Source organism: Podarcis melisellensis (assembly GCF_964234715.1).
Source record: "Podarcis melisellensis genome assembly, chromosome: 5".
NCBI classification, from domain to species: Eukaryota; Metazoa; Chordata; class Lepidosauria; order Squamata; family Lacertidae; genus Podarcis; species Podarcis melisellensis.
Window position 1 is genome coordinate 26898781 of NC_138537.1, and position 16482 is coordinate 26915262.

The following is a 16482-nucleotide window of genomic DNA, read 5'->3' on the forward strand; positions in this document are numbered from 1 at the left end:
CCTGGTTCCTGACTCATCCTTGGCAATGAGGAAGTTGAACTGCCTCCCAACCCTAGGAAAGAGCAGCATCAGAGGATGTAGGCAGCCACCTATTGACAGAGTATGAGCCTCAAGGCCTGGAAGGACCAGGCTTTGCAGGAGCAAAGGATCTCCTCAGAGAACCTTGAAGGCTGGGCTAACCAGTCACAGCTGGGATGAGACAGGATCTGGGTGATCATAAGTTCTCAGTTGGAGACAGTTAGCTACTGGAGCATAGGTTCTTAGCTCTGTGCATCCTAGCTGACTGGCCTTGTGTTGTTTGACTCTTGGGCACTTGCTAATGCCTTGCTCTCAGAATCTTGCATACCTTTGGATGGCTCCACTGTGTTTTGACTTTGGCTTTACCTCATGGTCTTCCTATTGGACAGCCCACTCTTAGACTTCTTCACTATTCTTGACCTCAGCTTCTCCTCAAGACATTGACATCCGAGTGCAACCAGGCTCAGGCAGGGCGATAGTATGGAAGCTTATACAGGAGGAGCAGATGCAAGTACCTCGGGTTAAGTACTTAATTCATTCTGGAGGTCCGTTCTTAACCTGAAACTGTTCTTAGCCTGAAGCTAATGGGGCCTCCTGCTGCTGTGCAATTTCTGTTCTCATCCTGAAGCAAAGTTCTTAACCCGAGGTAATATTTCTGGGTTAGCGGAGTCTGTAACCTGAAGCCTACGTAACCTGAAGTGTATGTAACCCAAGGTACCACTGTATAGGCAATAATCAGTGTAGGCATCTGCACCAAAGTGTAGACATCTAAGTGGGCCAGCAGTACAGCCCCACTCCCTGGTAGTGATAGAGAAGAAATTTGACAGCTGACAGATGAAGAAACGGAAGGGTTTTGTTAGTTTGTTTCTTAACTTTATTTTCTCTCTTTTAATCCTTGTTTTATCTCTTTCTCTTTCTCTTTTTCCCTTTCTTTCTCTTTCTTCTTTTTTCCTTTATTTTCTCTGGACCTATGTTTTTATTTCATCTAGATTAATGTTTTAGTTTGGACAAAAAAGACATTTGATAATAATCATTGTATTTCTCATTATAAAATCTAATAAAATTTATTCAAAAAAAAAGAAATTTGATTCAGTTCTCGTTTAAAGGTGAACCTACCCAATTTGCACTTTCTCAATTAGCATGTGAACCAAACACAGCTATTCTTGAAATGTGCATATATCTTATTTTTTCATTGTGATTCTCCAACCAAGTAATGTGTACAAAATTGTTGTTGTTGTTACAGTTGATTTATTAATAACCTTCTAAACCACTGCCTCAAGGAAACTGACACTTTTATATATTTACTACATTTGTTGGTCTGTTTTTCTTGCCCAAGGCAACTCGAAGCAACTTACAACCAAACACATTAAAAAAAATTAAAACAGTTTTAAAAAACCCAAAAGAATAGATACATTTAAAACCAAACTAAAACTCTTAACAAATGGACATTCATAGTAATGAGCCATCTATCCAGCTGGGGAAATGCATATACTTGGGTAGAGTGTACCCAGAAATGGGTGTTTCAGTGAAAATGTCACACAGAAATGAATGGTATTAGGGGAAATTGCTTTGCAAAAGTAGGCGCAATTGGTGAAGTTGACATGCAAAGATGTGTATATTGGGAGAAATTTTACCAGAATGCAGGTGAATTTTCATGAGGACTTTGCAAAAAAATAAACAAATTGAGTGGAAATGTGTAGAACTGAACTAAGAAAATGTGTAGAACTGATTAGAAAAATGAGCAACTGCAATAATCACATTTGCCCATCCCTACTTCCTCAAGCACAGTACTCCACTCTTCTGAAGTTTTCTTTAGCCTTTCTTCAGTAAACCAAAACTTCCATAAACATAAAAAGATGAGCATCCCAAATATTTCACTACGGCTGTGCAAACATTTCTCACACAGGGGCATATTTGATTGCTCATTACTTCTTCTTCTTTTGCATTTAGCAAACATAAACATTCCCAGATGAATGCCTGCACTGTAGGAATGTTTGCTGATTTCTAAGACTTAGAGTGTGTGACTAAGGCGAAATCTATTTTAAGATGGTGCGGTTCTTAACTTATCTGATACTGAACATACCTCAGATATTCTAAGATTTTTTATTTTTTATTACTAAGGAGCTATCTATTTTTAAGATAGTGTGAACCTTCTTTATCCTCATCTGAATAAACCACTATTGTCTCTGTGAAGGAAGCTTGCAGGTAAGGGGTTCAATATCACAGAATTGTAGAGTTGGAAGGGATTCACAGTACATCTGGCCCAACCCTCTGCAATGCAGAAATCTCACCTAAAATTGCTATTAAAGCTGCAGCATAATTGAAAGGGTTAATGCCCCTTTCCATCTGCCATGGATTGTAGGGTAGGAAAAATGCGTACAACTTCTTCATTAAAGGAGGAGAAGCTGTAGAGAAGCTGAGTGAATAAGGTACAGATCAGGTAGATTTTTTACTGTTAAAAACACAGCCACAACAGATACTAAGTCAATGAAAACACCTTTCCAATTTAATGAGCTATTAGCGGAAGGCCAACATACAGACACTATCAAAACACTTCTTGGTGCCAGTGTAATAAGTAGAAAATCAATACGACTTGTCTGGAAAGTATGTTTATTATTATTACTAAAGCCGTTGCCTTACATGAATAGTTGAGCTGTAATGTCAAATGTGTCACTTGGGGGCGCGTTTAATCAATCAGCTATTTACCTTTATAACGTTCTGTTTGAGAAGGGCAGATACCAAATAAAAGCAATATAAAGACACACACAAAAAAAAACACACCTGAAAAATGCATGAGTGGTTTAAACTCAGCATTGAAGTTTGATCACGCTTCTCCATATACTTCTTGGAGCAAGTCCCAATGATTAAGGGACCATAAATGGGATCAAGATAAAGTCCCCTTGTCAGATTGTCTCCGACTGCAGCGTCTGTGGTGTATGCAGTTCCTAGGGTAGAAATATTTTCTACTTCAGTAAGTGGTTTTAGTAGTGTTCGTAAATAATTACAACTCCTGAATCAATGCGATCCTACAGATAAAGCCAAGGAAGGACCGCCACTCAGAAGTAGAACACGTACTTTGCAAAGACAAGGTCTCAGGCATTTTCATGTTCCAGAAAACATGTTTAAGTGTCCCCTCTGGAACATAATATATGACGAGCTTAAAAAAATGTCTAACTTTATGAAAAATATATGACGAGCTTAAAAAAATGTCTAACTTTATGAAAAATACAGAAGCTTTTCTACTAGAGATAACAGACACAGATATAGCAAGAGAAGATCAGAAAGTGTTCCTCTATGCCACAGGAGCAGCAAGGATCCTAATTGCTAAAAACTGGGAAAATGAAATTGTGCCAACAAAAAAGGAATGGCAAGACAAACTGTTAGAGTATATTGAACTGACTAGATTAACAGAGGCAATTAGAGATCACACTAGACAAGAATTTCAAAAAGCATGCGGAAAATGCAGAGAATACTTCACAAAACAGTGCCCTAAAATACATACCTGGACTTGTTTCGATTAGTGTCTGCAGGAGACTTTGTGGATATTTAAGTTATAACTAGAAAAATCTTAATTATTCATAGAGGAAACAGCTTATTAGAAGTAAATAAGGAGGCCAGATACAGGATAAAAGAAGTCTTTTATTTGGTTGTTTGTATTGTTGTATGTTATGCTTATTGTATGTTATGTTCACATTTAATGAGGGTGGAGTTCTGTACTGGGGGGTTATGTTATGTCGTAAATAAAATTTCCAATAAAATTTAAAATTCAATCCTGGGAATTTTCAGTTTAAAGGGTCAAGGAACAGATGATGGAAAAGCAGGAGTTATGGAGAGCATGATGGATCAAGCCAAGGACCCCTCTAGCCCAGCATCCTGTTCTGTCAGTGGCCAGCCAGACACCCGTGGGAAGTCAGCAAGGAGGACCCAAGCACATCAGCATCCTCACCTCTTGCAGTTTCCAGAAACTGGTATTCAGAAGCATAGAGCCTCCAACCATGGAGGTAGAGCACAGCACCCAAGGAAATGGGGGCAACTGGCAGGCCCGCAGCTGGCTCCAGCCCACTGGCCGGTGTGCAGGGCAAACTCCGGTCCCAAGTTCAGCATAAATCTTTGGCTCCAGGCTTTAGAAGACTGAGCATGCTATGCAGCAGAGCAAACGCTGCACAAACAGAAGTGGCACGAGAGGCTGTGTGAGCATATTTACAAGTAGGCTTATTCAGCGTAGATCAGGACAAAAGGAAACATGTCTGATCTCCTTCATGTCCAAAGCAAAACAGAAAGCTATACACAAACGGAAGTTCCCAGCATACTGAGCTGGAGTGTAAACAGACATGTGACACACAACAATCATGCCTGTTCCTTAAGGTGCAATGGAACATCCCAACACAGACATCATGGCTAGTACCTCCATGAATATAGCCAACCCTCTTTCAAAGCCATTCAAATTGGTGGCCACCACTGCCTCTTGCGGAAGCAAGTTCCATCCTTTAACTATGCACATTGTGAAGAAGGGCTTTCTTTCGTCACATCAATGTCAGGCAATAGAGTTTGCCAATCTACCTGGAGAAAAGGAGTGAGGATGGTAGAGGAGCAGCTGCTTAACACCTTTCTCTCTAGATGTTTTCCCACTCGAAGTCTCTGCCCAGTTGCAGTGGTTGGTTGAAAAGACACAGGTAGCAGATTCCACCACTGTAGATGGAAAGGCAACTGAAATAAAGTTTTAGTAGGGAAATCTCTGGAAGAGAAAGGGTTAAGTAGCCCATACTTCCTGCCCAACTGGAAGCCTCCTGCAATTACTTTTCCATTACTTGAAATAACAATGTCAAGAGGCTGTTTGCACATCTCCTGGGTAACATTTTCCTTAGCCCTCAGCAGGTGGCAAATGCCATGAGCTCCAAGACAGTGTTAACGGCAGACAACAAAATTAGAATTCAAAGAAAACATTCTGGAGTAACCTTGTCAGTAACAAGAGCATGCATAATGAGACACTGGACAAACGTCATTTTGTACCTTTCATGTTGAGATGTATTATGGATAAGAATGCATGTACCCTAATCGAAGACACTACTTGTCCAACTCAGAGGTCATTCAGAGCAGAGAAATTGTTTAGCTACAGCAACCACTTGGATAAATATATTACATTGTCATAGCTGTTCTTTCTGTTCAAGTGCACAGAGTTTTCCTGCCTCAAAGAAATATTTTCAATCACATATCAACAAATTCAATTTGGGCACTTAAAGTTGATTCTGAGCTCTTGCCCTGCAATCCTGCTTCCCTTCCCTCAAGATTTTTGCAATGGGGAAAGAGTTGAAAAAATACAACCTGAAATGTGTGGGTTAACATTTGCTTGATGCAACATCATTTAACATCCCCAGCTTCCCTGCAAAAATGAATCAGAATGAGGAGGTTGGTCACAAAAGTCTCAAGACAACTTTAGTGCTTATAATATCCAAATGGAGGAATATTTATCCCTTAGAAACTGGATCTTTGACCATGATGCTAACCAAGACAGAGCATCCATTATCATTGCCATTGCTCTTTTTGGTATCCCCAAATTAAGGACAACTACTCAAGGCCTCACTACCTTGAGACACTGACTTTTCCACAATTATGTAAGGCCTTTATTGAATTTAGGTTTCAACAGATGCCCTCAACATATTAGAGGCGAGATACCTTAGAATAGCACACATGGAACGAAAATGGGTTTACGCATGTAATCAGGTTGAGGATACCATATTGCAGGGCAGCATGCAAGTGCTGTTACATAATAAGTGTGATGATGGTGTTCATTTATATCCCATTATTCTATATGGCAGAGTTAGGCAGAAGGAAGATCTCTGGGTGATGTGTAGTGATTCAGCAAGGTTTTTTAAACATGCACACCAAAACACAAAAAACACCACTTAAACACTTAAACAATGAAAAAGCTCCCACACCAAATTTCCACCCCACCTCTTAATTTGGCATCAGAAATTAAGTAGGCTTGTGGGAAGGATTTTTCTCTTAAAGGGCTGTGAGTTCAGTTCTGGTACTAAACACATATGATCAGAGGTCCCCCATTTCTTAAATGGCCAATACCACCAAGCTAAGACTCCAATACTCTGGCCACCTCATGAGAAGAGAAGACTCCCTGGAAAAGACCCTGATGTTAGGAAAGATGGAGGGCACAAGGAGAAGGGAAACACAGAGGATGAGATGGTTGGATAGTGTTCTCGAAGCTACCAGCATGAGTTTGACCAAACTGTGGGAGGCAGTGGAAGACAGGAGTGCCTGGCGTGCTCTGGTCCATGGGGTCACGAAGAGTTGGACATGACTAAACGACTAAACAATATAACAACAACAACTATTTTGTACTTGGTTCCAGTTGTATACATCAAGGTTCCGGCAAAAAGCAGAGGAGATCCCACAAGTTTGAAGTTTGCCCGACCATGATATAAGGCATTATACTCTAAGCAGCTTACAAAAACACCAACCAGATATAAACATCATTTCAAAATCTACAATAAAAACGGTAAGACTGAAGCACTTGTATAGTAGTAACAGGTTGAGATGACTTCAGTACAGAAATAGGTTGGGGATGGAACAGCACTGAATTGTTGAATATTGTGGGTAGCTTTCCATACAGACTCCCGCACAGTACAGTGTAGCATTAACATCTGACAACTTGGGGAGTGGGGGATGCTGATAATGCATCGTTTTATCTTGAGTTCCCATGGTAACTTAGCTTTAATTCCCTGGAGGCCGTGTCCTAAAAGCTAATGTAACATAAGGACCCGCTTCTTGTTTTCCCCATCCCCCACCCCTTGATGAAAGAGAATAGTGGTTAAATCAGTAAACGTGAGGAGAATCAGAGATGATGAGTCTGTGTATTAGCCTTGCAGGAGGACCTGCAGGGGGATGCTCATAAGACAAGAGTCTTCTCTACTTCCAGCAAGAGACATGCCGCTGGTCTAGCTGAAAGCATGCCATTCATATTTCATGTGGGGATTCTCAGCAAGGCTGAAGTGCTGGCAGTTGGGCATGTTCGATGCCAAAATGGGCAGGGTGATTTAAGATCACTTGCCATGGTTACTTATATCTACTTAACAATTTCCATTCCAGGTCTCAGGACAGCTTGAGCAATGTTATTGACAAATGTTATTGATCCCCTTTGTTGAAAGCAAAGGGATCAGCGGCATCTACATGCTTACCTAATACATAAAAAGGTAAATCTACCCTTGACTGTTAAGTGCAGTCACGGATGACTCTGGAGTTGCGCGCTCATCTTGCTCTATCTTGTGCTTATCATGGGACGCGGGTAGCGCTGTGGGTTAAACCACAGAGCCTAGGACTTGCCAATCAGAAGGTCGACGTTTCGAATCCCCACGACAGGCTGAGCTCCTGTTCTTTCGTCCCTGCTCCTGCCAACCTAGCAGTTCAAAAGCACGTTAAAGTGCAAGTAGATAAATAGATACCGCTCCGGCGGGAAGGTAAACGGCGTTTCCGTGCGCTGCTCTGGTTCGCCAGAAGCGCTTAGTCATGCTGGCCACATGACCTGGAAGCTGTACACTGGCTCCCTCGGCCAATAAAGCGAGATGAGCGCCGCAACCCCAGAGTCAGTCACGACTGGACCTAATGGTCAGGGGTCCCTTTACCTTGCTCTATACACCGAGGGAGCTAGATGCTCAGTGGCACAAAACAGGCAAGGTGGTGTTTGGGTGTAATGCCCTCTTGCTGCTTTCCCTAAATACCAATTTCATGTGGTAAGTTGGAAGTTCTCATATTTTTCCATCCTAGCCCCAAAGCCAGCTGCACCTGAAGCTTGGAATATAGAAATAAATGTGGGAGGGGCCATAGCTTCATGGTAGAGCTGCTTGCAGGTTCCATTCCTTGCAATTCCAGTTAAAACAAGGGGTGGGGAACCCTTTTCAGCATGAGGACTGCATTCCTTCCATGGGCCACATGGTGTGTGGGGTCAAAGACAAAAGTAAGTAAACATTACCTTTTGTACACCTCTCTCTATCCTCCATCCAGTCAAACAAAAGGCATTCTAAGAGTTCAAGGATGCATCAAGGCAAAACACTGGGGACATGAGACAGGTCCAATGATACACCTGATCTGGGGGAAATTCTGAGGGCCAAACTTAGAAGCCTTGAAAGCTGCATTTGGCCTGAGGATCCCCACTCCTGATTTTGAAGGATCAGGAAGCCCGTGGTGTAAAATACCTTTCTATAAATCCTGGACAAACACTATTCATCCAAGGAGAACGGAACCTCACACCTGGAGGGCAAATCCAGCTCTCCAGGTCTCTCTGTCTGGCTCCTTCTCCAAGTTACATCCTTTATATGCCCCTCGGTAGACAAGCCCTACTCCCTCCTCGAGTGCCTTTGTCTGGTTCAAATGATAGTGGTTCTTACCTGCCACAATAGAGAGTGAGAGGTCTGTATAGCAACCTCTGTCTCTTGCCTGAATTAAGGTAGTGCCTTGATTTGTTCACAGGACGTTATTGTTGTTTAGTCGTTTAATCGTGTCCGACTCTTCGTGACCCCATGGTCACGCACGCCAGGCGCTCCTGTCTTCCACTGCCTCCCGCAGTTTGGTCAAACTCATGCTGTTAGCTTCGAGAACACCGTCCAACCATCTTGTCCTCGGTCTTTTCCAGGGAGTCTTCTCTTCTCATGAGGTGGCCAAAGTATTGGAGCCTCAGCTTCACGATCTGTCCTTCCAGTGAGCACTCAGGGCTGATTTCCTTCAGAATGGATAGGTTTGATCTTATTGCAGTCCATGGGATACCAGGATGATAATAGTTAGAAACACTCCACCCGCACCATTATATGATCTAAACCAACTTTTTTCAGACCTGGACACACCTTTTAACCCAAACATTAATTTGGGGACCCTTCTATTTTACCGTATATTTTTATGTTGGTAGTGCTGCTGTTGTGACCCACCTTAGCTGAATCCACAAACCAGTAATGGGTTCTGACCCACCAGCAGAAGACAAGTGAGTACACAGCCAGCCATGTGGAGTAAGTAGCAATTATTACCCTTTACTGCTTAAAGTGCACCATACAGTTCTGATATTCTAGTTATTATAACACCCAAAAAACTGGAGCTAGAACTTGCCTACAAATTCTCCACTAGGAAACGTTTTGCTCTTAGGCAAGGGGAGATTTTGCATAGTCGACGCACCCACGCTTTCTTCAGATGCAACCAAATCTGATTCACCAGGCTGTATCCCTAATCATATTTTACGAAGTTGAGATGAAAACAAATAAATATTGTCAACTTTATTTGAACTATGTTACCTTGAATCCTGCAAACAGGAAGACACAAAAAAGGTCATTTATTTATCTAGTCACAATTCTGAGCTATTTATGCTTGTGGGAATGAAACTTGCAAAAGCAAATTGAATCTCAGTTCCAAGTTCAGAAATATGCCTCTGAGATCTTAAAATAATTTTCTCCTTAAAAGCATTGACGTAGCCAATTAATTTAAGCAGATCAGTAAATATTGGGGATTGGGAGTCATTTAAGCATTAAATTATTCATTGGGCATAAAAGGTGAACCTCCTTCAAGGTAAAGAAACTGAATGTTGCAACGGCACTGGGCAAATGCATCTTCTCCAAAAAAAAATAAACAGAGAAGAACTTCTGCCACTACCCATTGCTCATCTTCACAAAAATCACAATCAGTATGTGGCATGGATTTCTTGTTTCTAAACCTTTAAACATCCCACCATGTATGCATACAGATGCAATAGTAAAACCAGAGGAAGCTATGCAACCCCAATACATAGGCTCCATTTCTCAATTTACTGTAGCATTCAGTGGAACTATTCCCAAATGGGAAACTTGAAGGTCATAGACAGATACAGAATACAGCCTCACAATCCTTACTCTTTCTTTCCAGTGTACTTTTCCATGTACCAAAACTGCCACTGAGAACCACTTCCTACATGAGGATGGTAAAAATAGGATACCAGCTCATGTTTATTGCACAACAGAACTGGCTATGCAGAGAGAGCTCCCCCCCAAAAAATATTAATATGAGGAAAGGTGAGCTGATTCATTAATCTCTTGAGGACAAATAGCTTCACATTTGGGTGAATGGGAAGGTCAATTCATCAATTTCAATTACCACTCTCAAGATATGTAGCATATCCTTCCCTGTCCATCCAAATGACAGAGCTGACTTCCCATTCTTACCCTAAGTCGACATCATGAGAGGAGGCTTCATGGCTGCATTGTGCAGAAGGAAAGGGAGAGGGAGAGACAGCAGGAGAAAGGGGTGGAGCTTAGGTGTTTATTGGGAAACCACAAAGTATATTTCCCACGACTATGTGATATTCTCAGACCTCTCATCTACCAACTATAATTTACATAGGTATACAATGCTCCTCACCATAGTAGAGAAAGCTGTAACTAGGTGAGCTGGGTACTTACTCAATTTCATGTCCAGCTGCTGACCATTGATGGGCAACTTCAAGTCCTCTTCTCTCTCTCCTTACATGGATGTTGATCCTTAAACTGACTTGGACAATGAAGTCCTTCAGCTGGAAGAAGGTTTCAAATGGAAGATTGCCCTCTGCAACATAGGACACATGGATACACTGCAACCGTTATCAGACACATTTTGCAATTTTTTATGTTAGATGTTTAGCAATTATGGTACACATTGCATGCAAAGTGTTTGTCAATTCTGCATTGTACTGATACACCAAAAGAAATTCAGCCTGGAAGCAACCATATCAATGGGATTTTAGTACAGCCGATCTCAACTGCCTTGTGATAAATGATGCAACCTCACAGAAAAATGGAAAGCAAAAAATTGTACTTCTTTCAGTACAGATCTTTAACAGAATTAAGTAAAAAGGCTCTCAAGCTGTTGTAAGCAAGTGAACTTTTTCCCTCTTTTTTGTTTGTGAAGCAACCATTTAGCATCTTACAAAAGTAATATTTTGGTTGGTTTTTAATATTTAATGCCTTGTTGCTGCTTCACAGCAGGGCTTAAACCTGAGCTTTCCTAGCACAAAATATGTTCAATCTGAAGCACCACTTGCAAGGATATATATATTTAAAATATTAATGTACTCTGAACCGCTGCAAAGTTGGAGGAAAAGTCAACAACTCAGGTAGGGGTAGTGGAAAGGATGGCTGTAAAAGTAACAAGCAGCAAGAAAACAAATTACATTCATATTTCATCAACTCCCCCATTCTACTGTGAGACATGAAAAAAAATCCATTATTTAAGAGTGTGTGGGGGGGAATTCATTATTTCAGAGTGTGTCAAGCCAACAAGAATGCAGCAATTAGCTAACTTGGGGTGCAGGAGTCATACGTTCTGTCTCACTGAGTTCTGGCTAATGTGTAGAAATGATTCCACTATTCAAAAGAGCTAAGGGAAATATTGTTTTAAGTCCATATGCATGTCTCCCATCCCAACACTCAGAGCGATCTATTTTCAAGGGATGAGGGTCACAACAACACATGCAAAAAGGTGTTGGCATATGCCTCTTTCCTTTCTCTGGTTGCCCTCAGCTATGCACTACTCATATCACTGCAAGTGCAAATCAGCCTTAATAGCAACAAGAGAGTCCCAGTGCTGGATTTACCTATAAGCTAAACAAGCTATAGCTTAGGGCTCCACTCTTCTGGGGGGGCCCAAAAAAATTAAAGGGGAAAAACTGGATGTACATTTCCAAAATATAAGATAAAAAACAAATAAAATAAAACCTAGATACAGTTAGAGCTTAATAATTATTTCACTATTAATATACTTCTTCTTAATTGTATTTCAGTTCAACAATTACTTTGATAAAATACATATTTTGTTATGTGCAAATGGCTTTAGATACCTATTAGGTCCATGCTACTAACATGAGTTTGACCAAACTGCGGGACGCAGCCGAAGAGAGGAGTGCCTGGCGTGCTCTGGTCCATGGGGTCACAAAGAGTCGGACACGACTAAACAACAAAGGTCCATAAATTACCATGTAACATATATTCAACACAAAAAAGCAACGATTTGTTGCTGACAAAGGACAGCTGGACATATAAAGGGCCCCATTACCTTCAGTAGTTTAGGGCCTCATCAAACCTAAATCCAGCCCCCATGTACTGTATATCTCTCATAGATATATCTGGCTGTCCCAGGGCCATGTGTGAGAAGTTATTCCTGCTCCACCCTGGGCAAAACTCCTCCCCAGGTGAACTCCATCACCACTCCTGGTTAGGAGTGCAGTGGCTATGGGTACCCAGCCTTTGCACTCCACCCCTCTCTATCCTGAGTGCCGCAGAGTGTATAGGCGAGACCCTAAGAGAATCAAGCCAGTTGGCACTGAAAACATGCTGAGAGAAGAGCTCTTCACATAATGATGCCTCAGAGTGTTTACCATTATCATTTCTCATTATCACTGATGAGCCAGTGTGGTGTAGTGGTTAAGAGCGGTAGACGCATAATCTGGGGAACCGGGTTCGCGTCTCCGCTCCTCCACATGCAGCTGCTGGGTGACCTTGGGCCAGTCACACGTCTCTCAGCCCCACTCGCCTCACAGAGTGTTTGTTGTGGGGGAGGAAGGGAAAGGAGAATATTAGCCGCTTTGAGACTCCTTCGGATAGTGATAAAGCGGGATATCAAATCCAAACTCTTCTTCTTCTTCTTCTCAAAGTCCTCCTATCTGCCTGCACTAGGTGCCCAACAATGCCAAACTGCCAATACAGGGCAACCCACCATCCAAAAGTTAATTACAATTTAGGGATGTGTGCAGGAGGCAAAAGAAAGATGCCCAAACAACAGGATTCAAGTGACCGATTGTAGAACTGAGCCACAACTACCATGCATCAGTCAATGTTTCCACAACAAGTGGGTTATAAATATTTATGATAGATGAATAAATAGTCTGCTGGGACTGGAGCCAGCACCATTTTCAGGCTCCCTCTGGCCAGACCTGGACTTGCTCCCTCCCTGCCTCTCCCACCCAAGGTAGGATATGACATTCAAAATATCTGAATTATTTTCTATGGTGCATTTCTTATTTTGCAAATCTCTTGCTGCTCAGCATGGCAGCAATGTTTTGGGAAGACCTCTTGCTGAAGCTGAAGAGGGTGAATTCCACATAGGAACAATATTCCCAGCAATTGAACAGCAGAAAGTAAAAAGCTTGTCAGTTTCAAGCTCTTATAGGGAACAGTTGCCTCCGGCGATGCTTGAGCTGAACAGGGAAGCTGGCAGCCTAGAACCAGCAGCATGCTTGAAGTCTGCCGGATAAACATTAAATAAAGAGCATCTTTGTTGCTGCTGGGAGAAAAATGAATTATTTATCCTTTAGTTTATCAGCAAAACAACAAAAGCAGTGCTCCCGCCAGAGTCCACTGGCCTTTGCCAGAGTTTTGCAGTATGAAAAAGAGACAGGGAGGGAGGGAGCGAGAAAGGGAGAGTGGGAGAGTGAGGGTGGGGCAATTATCCATAACAAGTTGTCAAGGGCCTGTACTGGAAAAAGACAAGCAGTATACATGAATGCCCAGATGGCAGCTTTCTATGCTCCAGCTTATTCTCTCTTGCATTTAACAGACAATTTTTTAAAAAAGTATCCCAGGGAAAGACAGATACAGTGGTACCTCAGGTTACATACGCTTCAGGTTACATATGCTTCAGGTTACAGACTCCGCTAACCCAGAAATAGTGCTTCAGGTTAAGAACTTTGCTTCAGGATGAGAACAGAAATTGGGCTCCGGCGGCGCAGCGGCAGCAGGAGGCCCCATTAGCTAAAGTGGTGCTTCAGGTTAAGAACAGTTTCAGGTTAAGTACGGACCTCCGGAACGAATTAAGTACTTAACCCGAGGTACCACTGTACTCTTTTCTCCTAGAAACTATTCAGGAGAGCTGCTGCCTCAGCAGCACCCTGAAGTCTTCTGAAGGTTCTCTAGTCTGAATCTCCTATTGGCCTGTCCCTTCTGCAGAGCAAACTGTTCTTTTAAAGGGCCACTGCTCTATTTTGTAACTGCTGGCTCCTGCAGTATGGAAGAGGTGAGGGCTGAACTGCAGAGGGGAACTTTGAGTTGCGTGTTGAGACCTTTAAACCTCTCCCCGAAATAAATTCAGACAAGACTCAAATTTTGGTTTGGTTTTTGGCAGAATTTAGGCCACAACTTTATTGATTACAGCAAGTGAATGGTTGGATAGGCTCTGGTTCGACTAACTCCCTGCACTGTTGCAGGTAGCGCTGACCCAGGGTCCCTGGATTCCTTTAATGGAATACCCTTCACATAGGGATGGCGAGAGCATTCTCCTATCCCTATCACCTGAACCAGAGCCTATCCGCAACCTTACAAGTTGTGACAATTTGCTACATGGCAGGCAAACCCAAATGGCACCAGCCAAGCAGCCAAGTGGGGGAAATTCCTGCCGTGCCCCTGTCCCAACAACAGATGACACACGGCGGCATAGCAAGGTCAAGCGCACAAGCCCTAAATATAGGGAGAGGTGGGTGGGTGTTCCGATGCATGCACCAAAATTGGAGGCTCTGGGTCATGTGCATAGGTATATATTGGTCCCTTGATCTATTTAGCCTGCGTCCCACTGGCCTGATTGAACCCTCCATCAAGGGACCTACCAATCGGGTGTTGTGGCTATCCAAACGTACCCACCCACAACACAGGGTTAGGTTGCCAGGTCCCACCACAACACGTGCCCTCTTTAAGGGAGGACCCAGTCTGGGGAAGCCTGGTAAGGCCACATCCTCTAGCTTGGATAGTCTAGGGGTTGGGGCAATGGCTTCCCATGTAATGCCTCCTCTCTCTCTTCAAGCTTAGAGCTAGATGGAAGATTATGGGCAGAGAACATGAACATAGCCTGGCACTTCCTCTGAGGAAGAGGCAAGACATTGAGACACCCAGCTGCCATTTTGTTCTTCTGTTCCCAGATCTGCCCATGCAGTGATCTGAATTTGCTGAGCTCTTTACTCCTTCTCTCTGACTTGTTTCCTCTTTTGTATCATGTCCCATCCATTGTGCTTCGAGCCCCCAAACCCATCCCGAATGGAAATAAAGACACAGTGGAGATGGAATTTAGTTTAAATGTAAATTTTGGCCACAACTGTATTAAAATACACAAATGTGACTGGTATTGGCTTAGGCATTGGTATCAAACTATATCTGGCTCCTGCCCCACCCTGCAGGAAGTCTGGAAGGGTAAACAACCAGCAGGGGGATCTCCGTCAGTGCATATTGACTGGTGCTCACCCCTGGGGTTCCCAGGGTCCTGGCATGGGCCTAGCCCCTCTCCGGGCTACGGACGAGATCCAGACCCCCAGATTTCTTTAACGGAATACCCTATTCATTGGAGGGGCAGGTGATGGCCTTCCCTCCCTACACTCCCCTAAACCAATGCCTAATCGCCAAACCTTACAAAGTTGTGACGATTGCTAAGAGGTAGGCAAAATCCAAGTGGCCACAGCCAATCTGCCACAATGGAAAAAATTCCTACCTGGCCCCCATTCCAAAAACAGGCGACCAACTGAAGTCCAAAGCAAGGCCAAACACAACCTAATTAATGAGTGGGTGGGCGGGTGTTTGGCAGCGCGAAGCAAAAGGATGTCCCTACATTGTGCTGCCAAATAGATACCCCCAACCTTGCCATGCTGCTGATTGGCTAAAGGCTATTGGCATAACTGTTGAACCACCGGCTTGGAGTGGGGCAAGCCCTGCCCGCAAGCTGGGTAGGGAAGAGTTTCAGGGCGGAGAACAACATGGACCCTCTGTTAGGAGGATCCAAATTGCAAGCCAGTGTTTTAAGCTGTGAACAATAGAATGTCCCTATTTTCATGCGGATTGCTGGAGGGTATGCTAATGCATGAAAAGGAAATAAATGCATTAAGTTAATAAACCTCCATTGGAACCTGAAAGTGATGGACAAAAGAATGCCACAAGTTTCAGACCCATGGATCCCTATGCCCCTTTAGATAAGAACCCACTAGAAAATGGAATGATAAAGCCAAGAAAATCCAAAGATTTGTTTTAGGTACAAATGTAGAGGCCACATAAGTGGACCTTTTAATAATACCTTTATGGCAATGTACAATCTGTGTACAATGAAATTAACTGAGCCTCCCTCCCCACCCCTACAAACACTCAATCTCATTGCACTCTGTGTGCTTGTCACACAACACACCAACCCCGAAAGTCAGTTGCACTATATTATTTTCCGTTCAGCAGCCTAACAGCCCACGGATAGAAACTGTTTTTTTAGTCTGTTGGTACGACTAATTATACTTCTATATCTCCTGCCCGAGGTAGAAGATTAAAGAGGTGCTGGCCAGGGTGTGAATTGTCCCTGAGAGAAATTTTCTCGCTCTTCTAAGGCAACGATCTCTTGCAATGTCATCTAGCGGGCTCAGGGGACAGCCCATGATATCTTGTGCTCTGTTCACACCCTTTGTAAAGACTTTCTGTCCGTGGCTGTCAAGCCAACGTACCACACCTTTTC

The 16482-nt window shown here is 43.0% G+C and overlaps 1 long non-coding RNA gene across 1 annotated transcript in view; it reads right to left on the reverse strand.

Moving 5' to 3' along the window:
• Positions 1-2841: 2841 nt before the first annotated feature.
• Positions 2842-16482, reverse strand: part of LOC309370061 — a 42574-nt gene continuing 28933 nt past the window's right edge. The window contains exon 3 of the long non-coding RNA XR_014168402.1: positions 2842-2963. This is a non-coding gene — a long non-coding RNA (uncharacterized lncRNA). The remainder of the gene's footprint in view (positions 2964-16482) is intronic.